This window comes from Saccopteryx leptura, chromosome 6, assembly GCF_036850995.1.
Source record: "Saccopteryx leptura isolate mSacLep1 chromosome 6, mSacLep1_pri_phased_curated, whole genome shotgun sequence".
Taxonomy (NCBI): domain Eukaryota; kingdom Metazoa; phylum Chordata; class Mammalia; order Chiroptera; family Emballonuridae; genus Saccopteryx; species Saccopteryx leptura.
The window spans coordinates 112,116,701-112,141,049 of record NC_089508.1 but is presented as its reverse complement, the minus strand read 5'-3'; positions in this window follow the sequence as shown (position 1 = coordinate 112,141,049).

Here is a 24,349-nt window from a genome sequence, read left to right as displayed (position 1 = left end):
TCAGAATTATATCACCTTCTTTTTCAGATGCAATAGTCTGGGCAAAGGTCCTCCACAATCAGTTTATCTAGTACTTCCAAATATTCTTCAGCACCTTCCCTTCAGGACTTACAGAATCATTCTTCACTTTCACATTATAAAATTAATAACAATTCTTGAATTGTTAAACCAACCAGAGCTAGCAATGAACTCAACATTGTAATTGGGTCCAACTTTTCTTTCAATATGGCAAAGAAAAATTTTGTTCTGGTCATAATTATCATGGTGCTAAGAGAGATATAATTCTGTGTCTGATGCTAAATTCAAGTCATTAAAAGTTTCTTCAAGTTTGATAGGCCTTTCACAAATGTTTGTCTTGTTGCCTTCAATCATACAGATTCTTTAATAGCTTCTGTGACTTTGTTCTTCTTCTTTCTGGATCACAGGTACGGTAAAATGAGACATGCCTGACAGTGAGCAAAAACCAGCACTAATTTTCCATAGTCATAGTTCTTTTAATTTTGTTTTCAGGCCAATCATTTGACATGGCTTCTTACTGTCTTCATTAATCAGTGGATTTTGTACATTTAAGAGTCATGATGAACAAAATGGCACAAGATTAAATCAAGCATAAGAGAAAGTAATGCAATCAAGAGCTGAGGTAAACAGAATATGTATGAGGCTGCTGTCCACTTAGCACAGCATAAACATTTTTATAAGTAGAAAGAGTACACACAAAAATAATGATAAAAAATATAGTACAGTAAATACAGAAACCATTAACATAGTCATTTATTATCATTATCTTGTATTATGTACTGTGTATAATTATACATAGTTACCTTTATAAAAATGGCATTGCAGTAGGATTGTTTGCAATAGCATCACCATAATAAGTACTGTGTTGTACTACAACATTACTATGGCTACAATGTCACTTGGTAATAGCAATATTTCAGAGGAACTGTAGTTTATGCAAACATCAAATATGTAGTTCAATGTTGATCAAAATATTATGTGGTACAGAACTGTATAAATCAACAGTTTTAAAATATTCTAAAATTTTGAAAAATAAGTGTGTGTTTTCCATTATTAATATTTTCTAAATTCACATTTCTTCAAAAATATCTACTTTTTATTTTTATTTATTTATTTATTTTAATTAAGTGAGAGGTGGAGAGGTGAAGACAGACTATCACATGCACCCTGATTAGGATCTACCTGGCAAGCCCTCTACCAGGTGCTGTTCTGCCCGTCTGGGCCACTACTCTGTTGTTCAGCAACCAAGCTATTTTAGCACCTGAGGAGAGGCCATAGAGCCATCCTCAGTGCCTGAGGCTATCTTGTTCGATTCATTTGAGTCATGGCTTGTAGGAGGGGAAGAGAGAGATAGAGGGCAGAGGGGTGGAGAAGCAGATGGTCGCTCTCTTGTGTTTTCTAACGCAGATTGAACCCAGTAATGCCACATGCTGATCTGATGCTTTACTGCTCTTCTGCTGAGCCAACTGGCCAGGGCCTGTTGGGGACCGCAGCTGACAGGGTCTTTGTGGTTTATATTTTTGGGGGACAGAGTTGTGGGGAACTGGCAATAAGCTGACAGTCTGCCCAAACCCCACCTCATTAGCTTGGTTAAATTGCTAAAGGCTAAGTTTTTCTCCACACCTCCATGTTAAATGTGATGCTGGATTGTTTGTACTGTCCTAACTCCCATGTCCCTAGGAAAAACTGGAGGCTGTTTCCTTTCTATCCTTTGTTTTGTGAAGTTAAGATGTTATGTATGGTGGGGATTTTTTACATTTAGGAGAATTCTTGGGTTGCCTTGCAAATGTGACTTTGTTTTAATAATCTCTTTGATTTGCTAATGACCTCACTTTGCCCTATCAATAAAGCAGGTAGGGGGTGGAGACTCACTTTTTTGCAAGCTATCTTCTGCATTGCAGAGTCCTCCCAAGCCCATCCTTTTTTTCTCTAAGCCTATTTTCTTAATTCTGTGGCCATTCCCACTCAGGATCTGGAATTACTAGCCATGCTAGTTCCCAGCAAGGGCCTAATTGTTTTATTTTTTTAAATGAGAGGAGAAGAGATAGTTTTTCCCTGTGTAATGTAAGAAATGATTTTTTTACCACAATTTTAATGTTATAATTTATCACAGTCCCCCCCAAAATGCTTATTATTCTACTACATATTAATAACCACTATAAACATTTGAATAAATATCTGTCTGAAACTTTGATAGAGAACATTTTTATTGACATGTAACAAAAACTCACTGAAAGTGAATTTCTTTTCATAAAGTGAAATGAATTTATTGTATAAATACTAAGTCTTTATTTCATTAAACTCAAGTCTGCAGCTAGGGCTCAGACATAGTAGATTCACGGACTGAAATGCAAGTTCTTTTGTTTAACCTAGGATCTTTGTTCCTCCCTAAGTATTGGCTTTGTAAATCTTTCCCTAAAGAATACTTTTCTCTTTTTTCCAGACCATATAGCAGATGTTATTTCTGACATCTCATAAGTTTACACATTACAGATATAATTAGAGATAAAATTTTTCTCTCTCTGAAAACATTTTGAGAAACATATTAATTGCTTTAGACTGGCTGTCTGGGTTAACGAGTTGTGATTGGGATGAGAGGGAGAATCTATGATCTATAAACAGGTCATCGCTGAAATGAATCCTGAAGATTTTGGTGGAGTGATATCTAATTTAAAAAAGTAGTTAATTTTCTGCAAGAAAATAATTCAATATTTGTCTTCTATAATTATTTATTTTTTAACATCTCAAAAATGTGGAAAAAATATTGTATTTCTTAATGAACAATATGTTCTTAATATACTTCTTCTATCTCAATCAATACATTTTACATTACTTTTTACTGTACAAATATATTACATTATTTTACCAAGTCTATATTTGGCATTTGAGGTACTTAAAATTTACATTCTTGTAGGTAATAGTTTGTACCTAGCCATGAGTATTTTCTTAAGATAACACACAGAGGGTAAAACTGATGAAAATTTATACATGTTTATTTAGAGATGTATATATCACGAAATATTTTATCTCCAATAGAAATGTTGTAATCATTTGTTTTCTTACCAATATTTAGTAGAGTGTTTATTTTCTACCTATACACTGATACTATTATAAAAAATAACTCTCAATCTTTATGTAATAAATCTTAGGCAATATCTAATTGAAGCAGACATATTATTTGGCCTTGAAAAACTCATGTTATTTTTCTCAAAATTTAGAGAAGTATTTTTTCTAACCTCTCTGTTTTATTTCTGCACACAACTAGAATGTAGCTAGTTGAAAAAAAAATTGTGCATTCAAATAATTGGATGTTTCTCTTGAAGTACTTTCTCAAGATGTAAAAATACAGAAGAAAACTTTTTCTCTGCTTTGCTTTTTTTCTGTTAAGAATAAAATAACCTTTATAAGGGTCTTGAATTATTAAACATCTTTGTTTAAATTCACAAGAGCAATTTGTCATTCAGGTACGTATGCCTTACTGGTCTCAGAGAGATTTTTGTAGCAAGGACATAATCAGATCTATTTACTCTTGTGATCATTTGCATTATTTTATCTGGAGATGTGCTCTTTCAAATGATTGGTTTAACTACCAAGTATATTTTGTTCTGGAATTGGTTTAGAAAAGAAAGTGAGACAAAAAGAATATAGAACTTGTAATTTAATGAGACACATTATTAGATTGATTTAGTGCTATATTACCATTTTTTCAAATATTGTTATTCCAAATTCATCAGAATATTTCTTTATATTCTAATACACTCATTTACAATTTTAACATTATAATTTATACCCTTGCAATGTGCATGTAAAAAATATTTGGCATAAATAACCATTTATATGAGAGACAGTTAATTTTCATCTAAAATCATTAGTATTTTAAAAGTTGTTATATTAAGATTACTTCTTAAGAGCAAAAATATTAGAACCATGCTTAGTAATGATTTTTATTTCATTTAAATAATTATTTTAAGATTTTTAGCTAAACGAGTCAGAATTTTCAATATTAAAATTCAAGTGAGACAGCAAACTCTACTGTTTCTAAAGATTTTTAATTCAATGTTAATAGTCAGTATAACTTTGATATTCTAATTTTCATTGTGTTAGTATCATCAAATGCTTCATTTGAAAAGTGTTATCAAAAGCTCCATGATCTTAAACCTCCCTCCAGAATTTTAAGAACAAGAGTTCCAGACTTTTCCAGAAACCTCATAAAGCTGATAGGCAGCTATCTACATAATGACTCTTCAAGAGTTTCTAAGAAGGCTCTCCTATATCATGCAGTGCTCTGAAATCATTTGTAAAAGAATTTGATTTCTTGTAAGTCAGAATTTTTCCTTCGCGTAACATTTGAAAAAGACATTGCTTTAATTTGCAAATTATATCTAAACCCAAAACTTCAGTGAACTCTCTTTCCAGAACATTTTGGCTTTGGTCTAGCATTATCTTAGTGATGAGGTAGTCCATTAAATGAGTTCAGAAGAAATTCTAATACTAGAGTTAGATTGAGTTTGGTAGAAAAGTTGACAGCTTAGCATTTTTCTCTTCCACACCTCACCTCTTTTAAAAAAAATATATATAGCATGTGCATTTGTCTCCTTTCTGCATCTTCCTATGTTTCTTGTTGGTGTGTACATATGCGTGTGTGGAGTGGGGTGGGGACATAAGCAATGAAACTAATCATGCCATTGGAGAAATTTTAAATTTTACTACCCATGTTTCTCTGGAAGACCAGAAATTAAATACTCACTCTAATCCTTCTATTGCTTTTTCAGGATGCAAAACTGGTAATCAGTTGGCTAATTTGGGTAATCTTTGTGCATCATGGAATTCATCCCTTTTGAGACCAGTAAATGCATTACAATGCACCTGAGTTCACCTGCAGATATTTTATTCCTTTGTCAAATAGCAAGTAAGGGAAACTGGAGAGTGAGAAAGGCAAAAGTTGTTTCATCTTAATGTTGTTTGACTTGAATTTCTCTAATAACTAATGAAGTTATACATCTTCATATATCTGCTGGACATCTTCTTGGGAGGAGAGTCTATTCAGGTTCTCACCTTATTTTTTAATTGGTTTGTTTTTAATTAACTGTTGTTGAGTTGCCTCTTTGACTTGTTGATAATTTTGTTTGCTGTGTAAAAGCCTTTAGTTTGATATAGGTCCATTTATTTATTTTTGCTTTTGCTACCCTTGCCTTTAAGGTCAAATTCATAAAATCCTCTCTATGATCAAAATCCCAAGTTTAGTATAGTACTTATGTTTTCTTATACATAATTTATTGTTTCAGGTCTTATATTTAGTTCTTGGATCCATTTTGCGTTAATTTCTGTGTTTATGACAAATAGCAAGCTAGTTTTGTTTTTTGTTTGTGGTTTCCCAATTTTCCCAACACCATTTATTGAAGAGGCTTTCTTTTTTCCAGTATTCTTTGACTCATTTGTCAAAGGTTATTTTCCCATCTACATGTGTGTTTCTTTCTGGGCTCTCAATTTTGATCCATTAATTGGTGTACCTGTTTTTCTGCCAATACCATGATGTTTTGATTATTGTCATTTTGTAGTATAATTTGAAGTCAGGGAATGTGATACCTCCAGCTTTGTTCTTTTTTTCTCAGGATTGCTTTGGGTATTCAGAGTCTTTTGTAGTTCTATACAAATTTGATTTTTTTTTTAAATTAAATGAGAGGCAGGGAGACAGAGACAGACTCCTACATGCACCCCAACCAGGATCCACTGGCAAGCCCCCTACTAGGCAAAGCTCTGCCCATCTGGGCTACTGCTCTGTTGCTCAGCAACTGAGCTATTTTAGCACCTTGGGTGAGGCCATGGAACCATTCTTAGTGTCCAGGGCCAACTTGATCAAACCATTTGAGTCATGGCTTCAGGAGGACAAAAATGGAAAGGAGAAGGTGAGGGGTGGAGAAGCAGATGGTGGCTTATCTTGTGTGCCCTGACCAGGAATTGAACCTGGGACTTTCACATGCTGGGCCAACACTCTATCACTAAGCCCACCAGCCATGGCTGATGATTTTTTCTTTTTTAAAATGCCATTGGGATTTTGATGGGGATTGCTTTATATCTGTGTATTGCTTTGGGTAATATAGCTATTTTAACTATGTTGACTCTTCCAATCAATGCACACAGTCAAGACATGGAAACAATCAAAGTATTATTTTTATTGATAGATAATTGGACAAAGAAGGTATATGTATAAACAATGAAATACTATTCAGCCATTAAAAAGATGATATACTGCCATTTGCAACAACAAGAATGAATCTTAACATTGTCATGCTAACCAAAATAATTCAGATGAAAAAAAATCAAGGACCATAGGATTTTACTTTTGGGGGGAATATAAACTGAAAACAAGAGATAAATAAAAAAGACAAAAAAACAAACAAAAACTTATAGCCATAGACAACATTATGGTGGTTACTAGAGAGGAAGATGAGTGGAGAAGAAAATAAAGGGTAAAAAGATCAAGTATATGGTAATTAAAGGAGATTGGACTTTGGGTGGTAAACACAGAGTGAAATATATACAGATAAAACCCTATCTACCCAAAAATAAGACATCCACTGAAAATAAGACCTAGTGCAATTTTTTTCAAGCTTAGAAATATAAGGCATTTCCTGAAAATAAGACCTAGAGCATCTTTAGGAGCAAAAATAAATATAAGACACTGTCTTATTTTGGGGAAAACATGATAGATTGTTGTACATGTATATAGAGTCATAAGAAATTCTTGATGGAATTCAGAGTTTGGCTGGTTATGCTGATGTTTGTGATGACATGACTAGAGTATATTAATAAATATTGATTTTTTGTTCAACAATAAATGTGAATTGTTGTCCATGGTAAAGTAAGATATCCCCTGAAAATAAGACCTAGCACATCTTTAGTAGCAAAAATTAATATATGACATTGTATTATTTGGGGGGAAATACAATATATTAGAGAATCATATGCTTGAAACCTATATAATTTTATTAACCAATGTCATCCAAATAAATTTAAAATATTTATTACTGAAGTTTTTTTGTTCATGAAAAAAAAAAACTAAAAATGGTCAGATATCGGATAAATGGAACTTTTACATACTGTGAATTTGTTAATGGTTATAATTTTGTTATTTGAAATCATAGTTTCTGCCCTGAGGTATTAATAGAAAAGAATTAATAGATGACAAAATAGCATATAATATATGAGGAAAGAATCTAAAAATAGTTCTGGAATGTTATTCAGATGTTCTAAAATTGTATGGGAAAAATAATATTTGATTATTTACTTTTTTTTTTTTCATTTTTCTGAAGCTGGAAACAGGGAGAGACAGTCAGACAGACTCCCGCATGCGCCCGACTGGGATCCACCCGGCACGCCCACCAGGGGCGATGCTCTGCCCACCAGGGGGCGATGCTCTGCCCATCCATGTTGTGACCAGAGCCACTCTAGCGCCTGAGGCAGAGGCCACAGAGCCATCCCCAGCGCCCGGGCCATCTTTGCTCCAATGGAGCCTTGGCTGCGGGAAGGGAAGAGAGAGACAGAGAGGAAAGTGCAGCGGAGGGGTGGAGAAGCAAATGGGCGCTTCTCCTGTGTGCCCTGGCCGGGAATCGAACCCGGGTCCTCCGCACGCTAGGTCGACGCTCTACCGCTGAGCCAACCAGTCAGGGCCGATTATTTACTATTTTTGAGTTAAAATTTTAAGTAATTGGGCAGCCACCATATCTATATTTTACATAGGCACATTTTATATAAGATCTATATAAAGAAATTACATTCTCACTACATAATTTCCTGATACTTTTTACAAGTTTTTAATTAGAAAGGTGATTTTCCCGCTTGATAAGACATTTTGATTTCAGCATGTCTTAGACACAAAGGAGAAACAAAAGTTATTTCAACCCTTTGAGTAGTACGAATGTTCATGTATGTCCTCATGCCTCCTGACCATCCAGAGTAACAGGAATTAATTTCATTTTTTGAAAATAACTTACTCCTGGGGGTCAGGGAGCATGAAGAATACTCACTACTCAAAGGGTTAAAGTTCCTTTGGACAACCAGCAAAGACAGTGATGGAGGTGAATCAAATTGCTTCTTGTCAAAAGATAAGTAAAATTTTGGTGAAAGTAAAACCACAGTAATGTCACATGCAAAGGTCCAATGCCTATATGTCATGATTTAATCATTACAAAGTACATTTTGCACCCAAACATTTGTTTTAACTATATTCTTTTCTTTGAGTGAAGTATTCAATTTTCTATTTTATCAGAGAAATTTTCTTACAGCAGTGTAAGAAAATTTCTTTCCTTTTCTTTGGGATTTGAACTTCAAAGCTTTACACTGTTAAAACTATAAGGCATCTTTTAAGTAGACAACTGTCTTTGTTCTCTATTGGCTACATAGTTTTAAAATAATTTTAATATAATGTTGAAATTATTAATGCAGCTCTTGGGAACTATTAATTTGTTATCCGAACTATAGTTTGATTTTTACAGACTTTGTAAAAATAAAATTTTATAGTCCGTACTCTATCACCTGGTGTCTTCCATTTAGAATAATTATTTTGAGTTTAACTTATGTTGATGCATATGTTACTGGTTTATTTTTTTGTACTGCTAAGTAGTGTTTTATGTCCAGCTTGTTTACCCACTTGCCTGTTGGTGGACATTGGGAATGTTTACAGTTTGAAGAATTATGAAAAAAGATGTTGTGAACACTTCTCTGTAAGTCTTTGTATTACATACACTTGCTCTTGAGTAAATACCTAGGAATTAAATGGCTAAAGCATTAAAGAAAAAGAAAAAGAAAAAAACTGCCCTTCTAAAGTTCTCCATTCTTTTGTGTAGATATATATTACTGGCATCATTTCTTTCTGCTTAACAAGTTATTCTTTTTTTTTTATTGAATTTATTGGAGTGACACTGGTTAACTAAATTATACAGGTTTCAGGTGTACCATTCTGAAACACATCTCAGTACACTTTATTGTGTGTTCACCACTACAAGTCATGTCTCCATCCATCACCATGTATCTAGTGGTGGTATTCAGCTGGTTTGCACCTCTTTGATAGAACCAATATCTAATTTTTTGTTGATTTTGGTGAACTGGTGGTTAAAATGACACTTGTAATCAGGGTTCTCTCTAAGGTAGGTGCCTGGGCAGCCACCCAGTGTGGAAATCAGAAATTTACATTCCTTACTCTTTTTAAACTTTCATTTGTGCAACAGCATATTCTAAGTGCTCATAGTAAAGTTCATTCCATCTATAGCTGAAAAAAATTGCAAATGAGATGCCAAACAAGAAGTAATATTGAAATACCCTAAATAACAGTTTTCTTGTTTTTTGTCAGGTATTACTTAATATTTTTCTATTAATATTTTAAAACTCTTATAACAGCCCTGGCTGGTTGGCTCAGTGGTACAGCATCAGCCTGGTGTGTGGAAGTCCTGGGTTTGATTTCCTCCTTCTCACAGGAGAAGCATTCATCTGCTTCTCTACCCTTCCTCCTCTCCTTTCTTTCTGTCTTTCTCTTCCTCTCCTGCAGCCAAGGTTCCATTGGAGCAAAGTTGGCCCAGGCGTTGAGGATGGCTCCATGGCCTCTGCCTCAGGCACTAGAATGGCTCCCGCCTCAAGAGAACAATGCCCTAGATGGGCAGAGCATCACCCCTGGTGGGCATACGGGATCCTGTCTGACTGCCTCCCCGCTTCTAACTTTGGAAAAATACAAAACAAACAAACAAACAAACAAACAAACAAACAGAAAAGCCCACTCTTATAACATAATCTAGTTTTTTGGACCTCTTTTATTGTTATTTAAGTATTAAATGCATAAAGTAATAAACTACCTTTCAGTATATCATTTTTTGTACTAAAAATGGTCATTAGAGCAGAGAACCGGTAGTTAAATTATTTGAATCCCACCACTGCATTTACTCCCCCCTCCCATATCGCTTTCCCTCTGGCCATCACTACAGTGCTGTCTATGTCCATAATTTTTTTTCTCTTTTCTTTTCCCTTTTTTCCTCAAACCCTCTCTGGTGTGGTTATACTTCCAATACATTCCTTCAGACTTTATGTCTTAAAATATCTGAATGTCATCTTGGATTTGAAAGACATTAAAAAGGGAATAAATTTTAGGTTTTCATTTTTTAAAATATTTCAGAGATGTTGCTTTATGGTTTTCTCACTTCTATGTTCATGGCTCTTTACTAAAATTCACTTGCCAAGATCATCAAGGTCTTATTAATCCTATATCCATTACATAGTTTATCACAATATATATGTCTGGCCTTCTTAGCATTGCTTGAAAAATGTAGAATTTTGTCCTCCTTCATAGCCCATGCTCCTAATTTTTCTCCAATTTCTCTGGCTAATTCTAACCTTTTCTCCTTTACATCTTGGTACTGCTTATACTTAATCTTCCCCTCTTACTCTGATTATTCTTTCTGATTTCCATTGTTTTTCTTGCTTCAATTGTTATTTAGATACTGATGATCATCTCAGACATTTTATCTAAACTCCAGATATACAATTCAGGTTATTTATTAAATGTCTTTTAACATCCTTCTCAAATTTGGTCATCCTCTTCAAATTCTGCTCTCTCCTCAAACTCTGCCAGTATCTTACTGAGCACACACTCAACCTAATAATTTTGCTAATTTTCCAATGTTTTATTTAGTTTCCTTTTCTGAATGGTGAGTAAGTATGTGTAATTAATTTCTGCCATTAATTATTTTTTCTGCTTTTGACCATTGAACTATTTAATGTACCTGCAAAACTCTTTTATACCTCCAGTTTCTGTTGGCTAATACTGTATGTCAGCATCCATAGTCTCCAAGTTACCATGAATAGCTTTTATGTTGCTGTATTAGTCTATTATTAAGACTGGATAAAATAAAAAAATTATTTAATATATTTTTTCAAATTTATTATGCTTATCATAGTAAACATTTTATAAAAATTATAATCTCTTATTTGGAAAACATGTTAAGATTTTAATAATTATTTCTACACAGTATAATTTATGGGCACATGCACAGTTACACATGCCTTAAAGTTTCCAGTACAGTGGAAGCTTGAGATACGAACAGACCAACATACAAATTATTTTTTTTAAGATACGAGCTGCGATGCGGTCCGTATTTTTGTTCTAGATCTGAGCAAAATTCTGAGATACTGAGTTGTGATTCGGGAAGCTGCTGCTAGTTGGTGCATTGGCACACGGGTCCAGTATCGGCAGTTTGATATACGATGTGACTGACTTACGAGCTCAGTTACAGAACAAATTAAATTTGTATCACAAGGTACCTCTGTATATGTATTTCAACAAAATAGCAAAATATTGTGTAGTTTATTTCAAAATTTCTAATATTTCTATTATTCCTCATTTATTTGTCTTTTAGTTGGATTTTGCTGTTTTATTTTTAAGTAAAAAGTTATTGTTTTATTTAATGTTATTAAATCTACATTAACATAAATGACACTTTCATATCCCTCTTAAAGCATTTTTGCTCATATCTTTGATGGTCCAGAAAAATCTTGTGTTCTTCACTGTAAAGCAACTGTCTAAAGTAAGTTAATATCTGCTTTCTTTGACTATGTTTTACCTACTCTTTTTACAATTAAATTAAATTCTCATATAATAAGTCTTAGTTGCAAGAAAAGATAAATTTCTACAGTATATTTCTACCACTCCAATACCTAATTAACCTTGAATAAATATAATAAGCAATATTTTAGCATAATATTAATAGACTATGTTAAGTAACAGAAACATGCTTTTTTTTCTTTTTGACAGAGACAAAGAGAGTCAGAGAGAAGGACTGATAGGAACAGACAGACAGGAAAGGAGAGAGATGAGAAGCATCAATTCTTTGTTGTGATTGCTTTCTCATATGTGCCTTGACCAGGATGGGGGGGGTGCTACACCAGAGTGTGTGACCCCTTGCTCAAGTCAGCAACCTTGAGCTCAAGCCAGCGACCGTGAGGTCATGTCTATAATCCCACGCTCAAGCCTGTGACCCTGCACTGAAGTTGGTTTAGCCTGTGCTCAAGCTGGATGAGTGCATGCCCAAGCTGGATGAACCCATGTTCAAATCAGCAACCTTGGGTTTTTTTTTTTAATAAATAAATTTTTATTACTTTTAATGGGGTGACATCAATAAATCAGGGTACATATATTCAAAGAAAACATGTCCAGGTTATCTTGTCATTCAATTCTGTTGCATACCCATCACCCAAAGTCAGATTGTCCTCCGTCACCTTCTATCTAGTTTTCTTTGTGCACTTCCCCCTCCCCCTCCTCCTCTCCCCCCTTCCCTCCCCCCACCCCCTGTAACCACCACTCCCTTGTCCATGTCTCTTAGTCTCATTTTTATGTCCCACCAATGTATGGAATCCTGCAGTTCTTGTTTTATTCTGATTAACTTATTTCAATCCGTATAATGTTATCAAGATCCCACCATTTTGTTGTAAGTGATCCAATGTCATCATTTCTTATGACTGAATAGTATACCGTGGTGTATATGTGCCACACCCAGACTTTATCCAGTCTTCTATTTTTTTTTTTTACAGTGATTAAAGCCTTTAAGCAAACTCTTGGCCAATACAGCAAGAATCCATAAAAGAGTAGTGTCCTTAACATGTTCACCAAGTCCAAGTTGGCCCCAAACCATGCCAAATCCCTGAAAAATGCAACCCAACCCCAGTTAACTCTGTTAGGAGCTATCACAAGGAGGAGGAGTCCAGGAAAAGTCTACCTCCAGGAAAATTCCGCATGGCACTGGAATTGTTGTCACCATTCTATACATTGCAGCTCACGTCCAAGTCCCAATGACCACTGCTTCTAGCTGGTAAGGATTCAGATAGACTGGAAAAGCCATCTGCAGCATGTGTGGAGATGGAGCTTCTGTTCTCCTCTGCCTGGAGAGATGAGACCAGGTTGCTTTTCCCTGGAGCTCTGCGACTGTGGCTTGGTAAAGAGAACCTTGGTATACAGTAAGCTAGGTGGCAAAGGTAGATTCATAATAGAAGTTGGCAAAAGGGGGAAAGAGAGCTCTAAATTAGGAATAAGTCCCAGCCTGAAATATGAGTGGGGCAGTGGGGCATTGAGGTAGGAGGAATAAAGGAAACACTATATATTAAACAAAGCAGAAGAAAATAGGACTATCAACACTCACAACAGAGATCTTCGAGGGAAGAATAAAAAACCTGACTATTCAGGCAAGACATAGTTAAGTGGCCCTTGTGCAAATGAGATCAGTTTACCTGTTTCTTGGAAGAAATACCCTAGGCTCATCCACAGTGCCGTAGATGGGACCGACAGCCCTGGGCACATTCAGCCTTCAGTGGCAAACCCCAGCATTCTGGGCAAGGTTAGGTCATAGGTGGCTGGAGCAGGGCTGGAAGAGACTGAACCCTCCCTTAGAGGAGCGAGGGGGAAGCCTACCTTCCAGTGTCCCTGTTTACTCACAGCAGAGGCATGTAAGTCTGGCAGGCTTTAGCTCAATGACCTTCCTTTCCACTATTGAAGCAGGACCCAGATGGCATCCTATGAGACCCCTTTGGGGAATTGGAGCCTTTAAGGATATATCCTAAAAGCTGGTAGTTCACCTGATCTCTATTGGGCTTTTTCTGCCTCTTGGTATCTTAAAAGCCATGCTCAGAAGATCTCACAGAGGGTTTTGAGGATCCCCATCTGCCTATATAAATCTTTTCCATATATCTGGAGCTATTTGGAAAAAGACAAAACAGTGTTATTAGCTGGATCAAATAAAAAAGGTAGTAGTTTGCAGGAGAAAAAAATTTGCTCATCAGCATTCAAAAGAAATTAAAATTTTTTTTAAGTAAAAAGCATGATATGGTAGACCCATAGGAGTTCCAGGATATGATTCTCCCCTTTTAAATTTTTTTAATTGACCTTAAAATATTTGCTGGGTATACTTTAATAATACCTTGACTTTAAAGATTATAAGAAATACACACAATTCGAAAGGTTTGACAAAATACAGTAAATGCTTTTGCTCCATATGCAGGAGCATTGTCAGTTTAACCAGTTTAGGAAATCCAATAATAGGACAATGCATACAGACAATGAGCTATAACATGCTTAGCAGCCTCTCCTGTTCTGACAGAGGTTACTATAAATTCAGAATATCTATCCACTGTAACATGGACATAGGACTGTTTGCCAAATGAAGGTATATGAGTAACATCCATTTGCCAAAGTTGTCCTGGTAGGGGTCCTTGAGGGTTAACTCCAAATGAAGAGGCAGATTGTAGTATAGGACCCCTTGGACAGGATTTCTCAATCTGCCATGTTGCTTCTGGAGAAAGTTGAAACCGTTTACACAGGGCTGCAGCGTTCTGGTGTTAAATAGTATGAGACTGAATTGCTCGATCTGTCATGGTTGCTCCAAATAATTTTCTTTTGGGTAGTTTGATCAACAAGGGCATTCCTAGGCCCTGGCCAGTTGGCTCAGTGGTAGAGTGTTAGCCTGGCATGCAGGAGTCCCAGGTTTGATTCCCATCCAGGGCACACAGAGAAGCACACATCTGCCTCTCCACCCCTCCCCTTCTTCTTCCTCTCTGTCTCTCTCTTTCCCCCCTGCAGCCAAGGCTTCATTGGAGAAAAGTTGGCCTGGCGCTGAGGATGGCTTCGTGACCCCTGCCCCAGGTGCTAGAATGGCTCTGGTTGCAACAGAGCAACACCCCAGATGGGCAGAGCATCCCCCCCAGTAGGCGTGCCGGGCAGATCCCGGTTGTGCGCATGTGAGAATCTGTCTGACTGCCTCCCCATTTCCAACTTCAAAAAAATACAAAAAAAAAAAAAAAAAAAAAGAAAGAAAGAAAACAAAAGAAAAAAGGGCATTCCCTTGTGCTAAAGCTCCAGGGAGCATGGAGTGAGCTCGAGTATGTCCTATAAAACATGAAGCTCTATGTTGATATACAAGTCTTTTAAGAAGGAGGAACTGCTGAAATAGTACATCAGCATTTGTCCCTAAGACAGCAGTCTTTATAGTGGAAACACCATAAGTAAATATTTGCTGTCTGTCTATAGATTAAGGGGGGAATATGGCAAATGCTGAAAAGCCATGATAATGGCATATAATTCTAGACTTTGAGCTGATTTTAAGTTGACAGTTTCAGTATAAAGTTGTCCATTGATTTGCAAGAGCGATTTGCCATTTAGTGGAAGTTTCCCAGAGCCATTGTTGTTGATCCTTTGAAAAAAGGAACAACAATAATTTTAAGGCTCAAAACCTATAAGCTGTAAAGGTCGCCTATGCCCCTTGATAATCCAGGAGGCAACAAGATCAAAATATGGAAGTGTATTTTATGGGCTATTAGACGGTTCAATGTACCCAAGCTGTAGCTACTCTTGTACCAATTGAGCAGCTGCCCTAAGTTTCTCCTGAGAAAGGGGCCATTGGTCTACCCATACAGGATTATCTGATTTCCAAGTAATTGGTTCTGCACAATGCATTATTGAGATAGCAGGAGCTACCAAGGCCCCTATGCTAAATTTTGATATCCTAATCTACACCTTCTGGTATTGGGTGCCACTTCTATGGGGGTGGGAATTCCTCGCTGTTCTTTCCTAGTCCCTTGGTGGGCAAAAATCCCCAATCAAGCATCTGAGTACTGATTAAACCATTAGGACTGACAAGCAACACTCCCATACTTTTCAAAAACATTTCTATCTCACAAATTAACTGGCCATCCAGGGAGCATATAAGGCTTTAAAAAATCCAGAATGACCTTCTTAATCTTCCCAATGTATGTAGAAAACTAGAACTTTGTTGAGGGGATTTACTCTGCCCTATACCTTGTAATTCTGTGGCTGCTGCATGAGTGGGCCAGGAAGGAGGCCAATGTAGCTTAGCAATAACAGATACATCAGCTCCAGAATCTAAAAGTCCTTTAAATTTATGCTCATGTATTGTTAGTTCCATTTCAGGGCGTTCCTGACTTATTTTTTTTTAAATCCAATTGGCAAAATCAGAGGAGCCAAATCACCAATTTTCTTGGGGCCCCTTTTGCAGGATGCGGCCTGAGAAGCAGAATTAGCATCCTTATACTATTTTTCGAACTGCCTGAATTAGCAGTGAGACTTTTTTTTTTATTAATTTTGATAGGGTGACATTGATAAAATTGTCTTTCATCACCTTCTAACTGGTTTTCTTTGAGCCCCTCCCCTCCCCCAACTCCCTCCCTCTCCTCCTCCCACCCTGTAACCCCAACACTGTTGTTCATGTCTCTGAGTCTCATTTTTATGTCCCATCTATGTATGGAATCATATAGTTCTTAGTTTTTTTCTGATTTACTTATTTCGCTCAGTATAATGTTATCAAGGTCCATCCATGTTGTTGTAAAAGATCCGATGTCATCATTTCTTATGGCTGAGTAGTATTCCATAGTATATATATACCAAAGCTTTTTAATCCACTCGTCATCTGACGGACACTTGGGCTGTTTCCAGATCTTTTTTATTGTGAACAATGCTGCCATAAACATGGGGGTGCGTTTCTTCTTTTCAAACAGTGCTGTGGTGCTCATGGGGTATATTCCTAACAGTGGTATAGCTGGGTCAAAAGACAGTTCAATTTTTAATTTCTTGAGGAATCTCCATACTGTTTTCCACAGCGGCTGCACCAGTCTGCATTCCCACCAGCAGTGCAGGAGGGTTCCCTTTTCTCCACATCCTCGCCAGCACTTATTCTGTGTTGTTTTATTGATGAGCGCCATTCTGACTGGTGTGAGGTGATATCTCATTGTGGTTTTAATTTGCATTTCTCTAATGATTAGTGATGTTGAGCATTTTTTTATATGCCTATTGGCAATCTGTATGTCCTCTTTGGAGAAGTGTCTATTCATTTCTTTTGCCCATTTTTGGATTGGATTGTTTGTCTTCCTGGTATTAATTTTTACAAGTTCTTTATAGATTTTGGTTATTAACCCCTTATCAGATGCATTGTCAAATATATTCTACCATTGTGTAGTTTGTCTTTTTATTCTGTTCTTACTGTCTTTAGCTGTGCAGAAGCTTTTTAGTTTGATAAAGTCCCATTTGTTTATCCTGTCTTTGATTTCACTTGCCTGTGGAGACAAATTGGCAAATATATTGCTGCGAGAGATGTCAGAGAGCTTATTGCCTATGTTTTCTTCTAAGATGCTTATGGTTTTACGGCTTACATTTAAGTCTTTTGTCCATTTTGAGTTTATTTTTGTGAATGGTGTAAGTTGGTGGTCTCGTTTCATTTTTTTGGAGGTAGCTGTCCAATTTTCCCAACACCATTTGTTGAAGAGGCTGTATGCTCTTACCTCCTTTGTCAAATATCAGTTGTCCATAGAGCTGTGGGTTTATTTCTGGGTTCTCAGTTCTGTTCCATTGATCTATGCACCTGTTCTTATGCCAGTACCAGGATGTTTTGAGTACAATGGCCTTATAATATAACTTAATATCTGGAAGTGTGATACCTCCCACTTTATTCTTCCTTTTCCAGATTGCTGAGGCTATTCGTGTTCTCTTTTGGTTCCATATAAATTTTTAGAATATGTGTTCTATATCTTTGAAGTAAGTCATTGGTATTTTAATTGGTATTGCATTGAATTTATAAATTGCTTTGGGTAATACAGACATTTTAATGATGTTTATTCTTCCTACCCATGAGCACCGTATATGCCTCCACTTGTTTTTATCTTCCCTGGTTTCCTTTATTGATGTTTTATAATTTTCTGAGTACAAGTCTTTAATCTCCCTGGTTAAATTTATTTCTAGGTACTTTATTTTTTTTTATTGCAATGGTAAAGAGGATTGCTTCCTTAATTTCTCTTTTGGGCAGTTCATTGTTAGTGTATAAAATGCCTCTGATTTCTGAGTATTGATTTTATATCCTGCCACTTTGCTGAATTCATTTATCAGGTCTAGTAGTTTTTTGACTGTGACTTTAGGGTTTTTTTTATATACAATATCGTATCATCTGCAAATAATGATAGTTTTACTTCTTCTTTTCCAATTTGGATGCCTTTTATTTCTTTTTCTTGTCTGATTGCTGTGGCTAGGACTTCTAGAACTATATTGAATAAGAGTGGTGAAAGGGGGCACCCCTGCCTTGTTCCTGATCTTAAGGGGATTGCTTTTAATTTTTGCCCATTGAGCATGATATTGGCTGTGGGTTTGTCATAGATGGCCTTTCTTATGTTGAGGTATGTTCCCTGTAGTCTCACTTTGCTGAGAGTTTTGATCATGATTGGGTGCTGGATTTTATCAAATGCTTTTTCTGCATCTATTGAAATTATCATGTGGTTTTTCTCCTTCCTTTTGTTTATGTGATGAATCACATTGATTGATTTGCGAATATTGTATCAACCTTGCCTCCCAAGAATAAATCCCATTTGATCATGGTGTATGATTTTTTTCATATATTGCTGGATCTGGTTTGCTAATATTTGGTTGGGGATTTTTGCATCTAAATTCATCAGGGATATTGGCCTATAATATTCTTTCTTTGTGTTGTCTTTGCCTGGTTTTGGAATCAGAATTATGCTCGCCTCATAAAAGGAGCTTAAACGTCTTCCTTCCTCTTGAATTTTTAAAAATAGCTTGAGAAGGATAGGAGTTAGTTCTTCTTTAAATATTTGGTAGAATTCACTTGTGATGCCATCAGGCCCAGGACTTTTCTTTTTGGGGAGTTTTTTGATAACTGTTTCAATCTCATTTGTTGTAATTGGGCTATTTAGGTTTAGGTTTTCTGATTCTTCCAGATTAATTTTTGGAAGATTATATGTTTCAAGGAATTTGTCCATTTCATCTAGGTTGTCTAGTTTTCTGGCATACAGTTCTTCATAGTGTTTTCTTACAATATTTTGTATTTCTGTTGTGTCAGTTGTTATTTCTCCACTCTCGTTTCTAATTTTATTTATTTGAGTCCTCTCTCTTTTTTTCTTGGTGAGTCTGGTTAAAAGTTCATTGATCTTGTTTATCTTTTCAAAGAACCAGCTCCTGGTTTCATTGATCCTCTGTATTGTTTCTTTAGCCTCTATGTCATTTATTTCTGCTCCGATCTTTATTATTCCTTCCTTTACTAGCTCTGGGCTTTACTTGCTATTCTTTTTCTAGTTCTTTTAGATGCAGGGTTAAGTTGTTTATTTGAGCTTTTTCTAGCTTCTTGAGATATGCCTGTAATGCTATAAACTTCCCTCTCAGGACTGCTTTTGCTATGTCCCATAAATTTTGAGTCAATGTATGCTCATTATCGTTTGTTTCTAGGAATTTTTAATTTTTTCTTTGATCTCATTGTTTACCCATTTGTTATTTAATAACATGTTATTTAGTTTCCAAGTGTTTGAGTATTTTTCATTTTTTCTGTTGTGGTTGATTTCTAATTTAATGCATTGTAATCAGAGAAAGTGCTCGATATGATTTCAAACTTTTTAAATTTGTTGAGACCGCTTTTGTGCCCTAACATGTGATCTATTCTAGAGAATGTACCATGAGCGCTTGAAAAGAATGCATATTCTGCTGTTTTAGGGTGAAATGTTCTGAAGATATCTATTAAATCGAGTTGATCTAATATGTCCTTTAAGTTCTGCTGTTTCTTTGTTAATTTTCTTTCTTGAGGATCTATCTAATGATGTTAATGGGGTATTGAAATCCCCTACTATTATAGTATTGTTGTTGATCTTGCCCTTTAAATCCCTCAAAGTCTGCTTTATATATTTTGGTGCTACTATATTAGGTGTGTAGATATTTATAATAGTTATATCTTCCTGTTTCATTGCTCCCTTTATCATTATGTAGTGATCTTCTTTATCTCTAACTATAGTCTTTGTTTTAAAGTCCATTTTGTGTGATATAAGTATTGCTACCCCAGCTTTTTTTTCATTTCTATTTGCGTGAAATATTTTTTTCCATCCTTTTATCTTCAGTCTGTGTGCGTCTTTTGATTTAAGGTGTGTCTCTTGTAGACAGCATATGTATGGGTCCTGTTTTCTTATCCACACAGCTACCCTATGTCTTTTGATCCGATCATTTAATCCATTTATATTTAAGGTTATTATTGATATGTAATTGTTTATTGACATTTTATTCTTTTTCTCCTTTGATCTGTTTACAACAGGTCCCTTAGCATTTCTTGGAGCCTTGGTTTGGTTGTAGTGAATTCCTTGAGGTTTTTTTTTGTCTGGAAAGCTTTTTATTTCTTCTTCAATTTTAAATGATAGCCTTGCTGGATAATATAGTCTTGGTTGTAGGTTCTTGTTCTGCATTACTTTGAATATTTCTTGTCCCATTCCCTTCTGGCCTCAAGTGTTTCTGTTGAGAAGTCAGAAGTCATCCTTATGGGGGCTCCTTTGTAGGTGATAGTCTTTTTTTTCTAGCAGCTTTTAATATTTTCTCTTTATCACTTAGCTTTGGTATTTTAATTATGATGTGTCTTGATGTTGATTTCTTTGGGTTTCTCCTTTTAATGGAGTTCTCTGTTCTTCCTGAACATGGGAGATGTTTTTCTGCCTTAATTGAGGGAAGTTTTCAGCTATGATATGCTTGAACAAAGTCTCTATCCCTTGTTCTTTCTCGTCTTCTTCAGGAACCCCTATGATGCAAATGTTATTTCTCTTCATGTTGTCACAGAGCTCTCTTAGAGTTTCCTCAGACTTTTTGAGTCTCTTTTTTTTTCTGCTCTGCTTCCATGCCTTTATTTATTGTGTCTTCTAATTCGCTGATTCAATTTTCTGCTTCATCCATCCTGCTTTTAATTCCTTTCATTGTGTTCTTTATTTCAGATATTGTATTTGTCATTTCTGACTGATTCTTTTTTATAATTTCAATGTCCTTTTTTAATTTGCTATCTCTTTATTTAGGTGTTTGTAATGAGCATCTATTGTTGTTCTAATATCTTTGAGCATCCTAAAAATTGTTATTTTAAACTCTGCATCTGGTAATTTGGTTATATCTGATTCAATTAGGTCCTTTTCTGGGGATTTCTCTTGGTTCATTTGTGTTGGCCTTCGCATTTTCTCTTTGTAAAGGAAGGTTTTGGCCACTGGAGTCCACTGTGTATGGCCTCTGTTTCCCAGGTATGGTCTGTCTACTGGCCCGCCACCCCCTCTTCTGTTGCTGCCTAGGGCTTTTGGGTTTGGGCGTTGCTGGTGCCTGCCCACTGGGGCTGTTGCTGTGGTTTCCACCTCTCCTTCACGGGAGTGGCTGTGATCACATGCTCGGATGCACAAGCATTGGTGGCCTTGGCCTTTGCCGTGCCCCTTTGGGTGGCGTTATGCTCGGCCTTGAGGTCAGTAGCAGCACTTTTGCACAGCTGCGGGTCTCCTTCTTTTTCCAGGCTTTTGCCCCATCCTTGCAGGAGGAGCCTGCTCGTGGGACAGCTGCAAGCCTTGGCTCCACAGGCCAGGCAGGACTGTGTGTGCACACTCAGTAGCGGGACTCTGCCTGTTCTGGGCTTTTGTCTCCACCCCTGCGGGAGGAGCCGGCTCCCAAGTCAGGCCACAAGCCTCGGTTCCACGGGCAGGGCAAGGTTGTGCTTTTGTGCCCTTGCTCAAGCGCTGGTCTCCACCCCTTTCAGGGTTCCCGCCCTTCTCCCACAGGCTGGATTACAGGCTGGCGGCAGCTGGGTTTGACTGCTTTTTCCCACCTAATCCTCCCAGCCAGGCAAGACTGAGCTCACACCTGAGCCCAGTGGCATCCAGCAGGCTTCCGCCCTTGCCGACAGAACCGCACCTCTGCTTCCTGCCACAGCTTGCCCTCTGGTGAGCCCTCAGCCCTGTGAGTGGAGGCGCTGCACCTCAGACCCTAACACTGACTACTGTAGACCCAAAAGCTCCCTCCTTCTAAGAAACTCTGCTCTCAGTGCCACAGGGGAGCTTGTTTGGCTGCTCTCCTGCTTCCCTTTGCTGGTATTGCTGTTTCCGGGGGAAATATTCTCTTCAGATTTGGGGAGTGCCTTGTCCCAGGGGTTCGGGTGGCTGTCTCCCAAAATGTTACTCCCAGTGCCTCCTAGATTACACTCTCTTTCTGCTACTCTGGTATTCTCCTTTCTCCCCATCCCCCGGAGCCCTGGGTGAGTGGTTGTGAGAGAAGTTTTCTGTGCAGTCCCTTTAAAAAGGATCCCGGGTCTGAGAAATCAGACTCTTTTTCACAAACAGTATCCTGACTTGTTTCCAGCTAAATACTGTCCATACACCTCTTCTGGGCTCTTGGGCTGCAGGCGGGGGCTTTGTTCCTGGGGCTCAGGACCCTCCCCTCTCTGCTAAACTTACTTCCTGACACGCGAGTCTCTCCTGGCTGCTGTTCACTCCGGGGAGCTGGGCAGCCCTCTCTGCATTTCAGCTTTTCCTACCAGTCTCGGTGTGGCTTCTTCAGTGTTCCTTGGTTGAAGAGTTCTTTTAGTTTAGTCCAAAGTTGGTTTTTCCAGAAGATAGTTCTTAAAATTATTTTGTAATCCACTTTGGTTCTGGTAGGTGGATGTTGGTACGTCCGCCTACTCCAGAGCCATCTTTTCTTCTCAACCTTAGGGTTTTGAACCTGGGTCCTCTGCACCCAGTCCGCTCTATCAACTGCGCCACTACCTGGTCAGGCTGGAAACATACTCTATAACAGTTTTTCAAAAGGAAACTTACTGTTTACTAAGGATTTATTTATTCTACATAATTTGGCTTATGTACACAAGACTTTAATGATTTTTCAGAGCAACAAATGATTTATAAACAAATTTATAAATATCTTGCTTTCAGTAATTTATAATGTAAAAGTTAGGTAGGATAACAGAGACAATATTGATATGTACAATACATGTTACATTGTGGTTAATTTGGACTTGTGGATTTAATATAATAAAGAAAATTAAAACTAAATAATATAAACTTTGAAAGTTCCCATGGGCCATTAATATAGTGTATCATAAACAACATACTCTTTGATAGGGGCTGTATAAACAGTTAAAGATCTAGGTGGCAAAAAAAATACCCCAGAATGGGTCACATTTAATTAGTCATCACGGAATATATCTTGTGGAATAGCACTTAAGATAAATTTTAATTAGAATTTTGTTTGATAAAGGTTGAGGATTAGAGGCAAGAATATTTTTATATAAATAGAAAATCAACCACTTAGTATTTCTGAATTTGTGAAATAAATACAGTCAAAGTGTTTCTTTTGGTGAATCTAACTAGATATCATGGAGCAAAGGTCACCGAAGCATGAGAGAGTAAAAAGTAATGGAAATCTCAATTAAAGTATCATAATAGCACATTAACTATAGACATGGCCTTCCAAAAAAATAAATGTGCACCAACAAAAGGTGTGTGTGTGAGTGCTACTAAATGAAATTCCAATGACATTGAATGAATATCTTTCTAGGTATTACCTGATACCTGAGCTAATCCCAAATATTCTTTATTTCAGAGATATATAAATATGTACTTTCTAATTTTTATTTGTTGAAAGGGTTAATGAGATTTATAGCACCATAAAATAAATTATAACATATTTATTTATATGTCTTACACTATAAGAAACAATTTGCCAATTTTTCCTCAATAAACCTTTAGAAAGTATGTTTTTTAAAAAAGGTAAGAATACAGTCAAATAAGCTAACTGAACTGTATGCTGCATGATTAGACAACTCACATTTTTATTTTTGAGGAAGCTGAGCTTTGATTGATTGCCTTGTTCTTCTTGAGGCATTTTTCTCTTCCTTTATTTTATTTTATTTTTCTTTACAGAGACAGAGAGTCAGAGAGAGGGATAGACAGGGACAAACAGGAACGGAGAGATGAAAAGCATAATCATTAGTTTTTTGTTGCATGTTGCAACACTTTAGCTGTTCATTGATTGCTTTCTCATATATGCCTTGATCGCAGGCCTTCAGCAGACTTAGTAACCCCTTGCTTGAGCCAGCGACCTTGGGCTCAAGCCAGTGAGCTTTTGCTCCAATTAGATGAGCCTGTGCTCAAGTTGGAGACCTCAGGGTCTCTAACCTGGGTCTTCCGCATCCCAGTCCGATGCTCTATCCACTGCACCACTGCCTGGTCAGGCATTTTTCTATTCACCATTATCCTAACTATGGGAGCACCAAAAGACTTACCATTGAGTTTTTCACATTTCAAACATAATCTTCCCTCCCCTTACAATGTAGCAGTAACTCTACCCTTCATAATCATGAACATCCAATACTCCCACCAGTATAACTGCTTTCCCTCAGTGATCTAAAATAGTTATTAAATTAATGCATCAGTTTCAAACTTGTGTTCTTTGATGATAATGTTTCTCTGCTGAAAACCAAGACCCCTAACCAGCAGAGTTCAGTTTGTAGAAAAG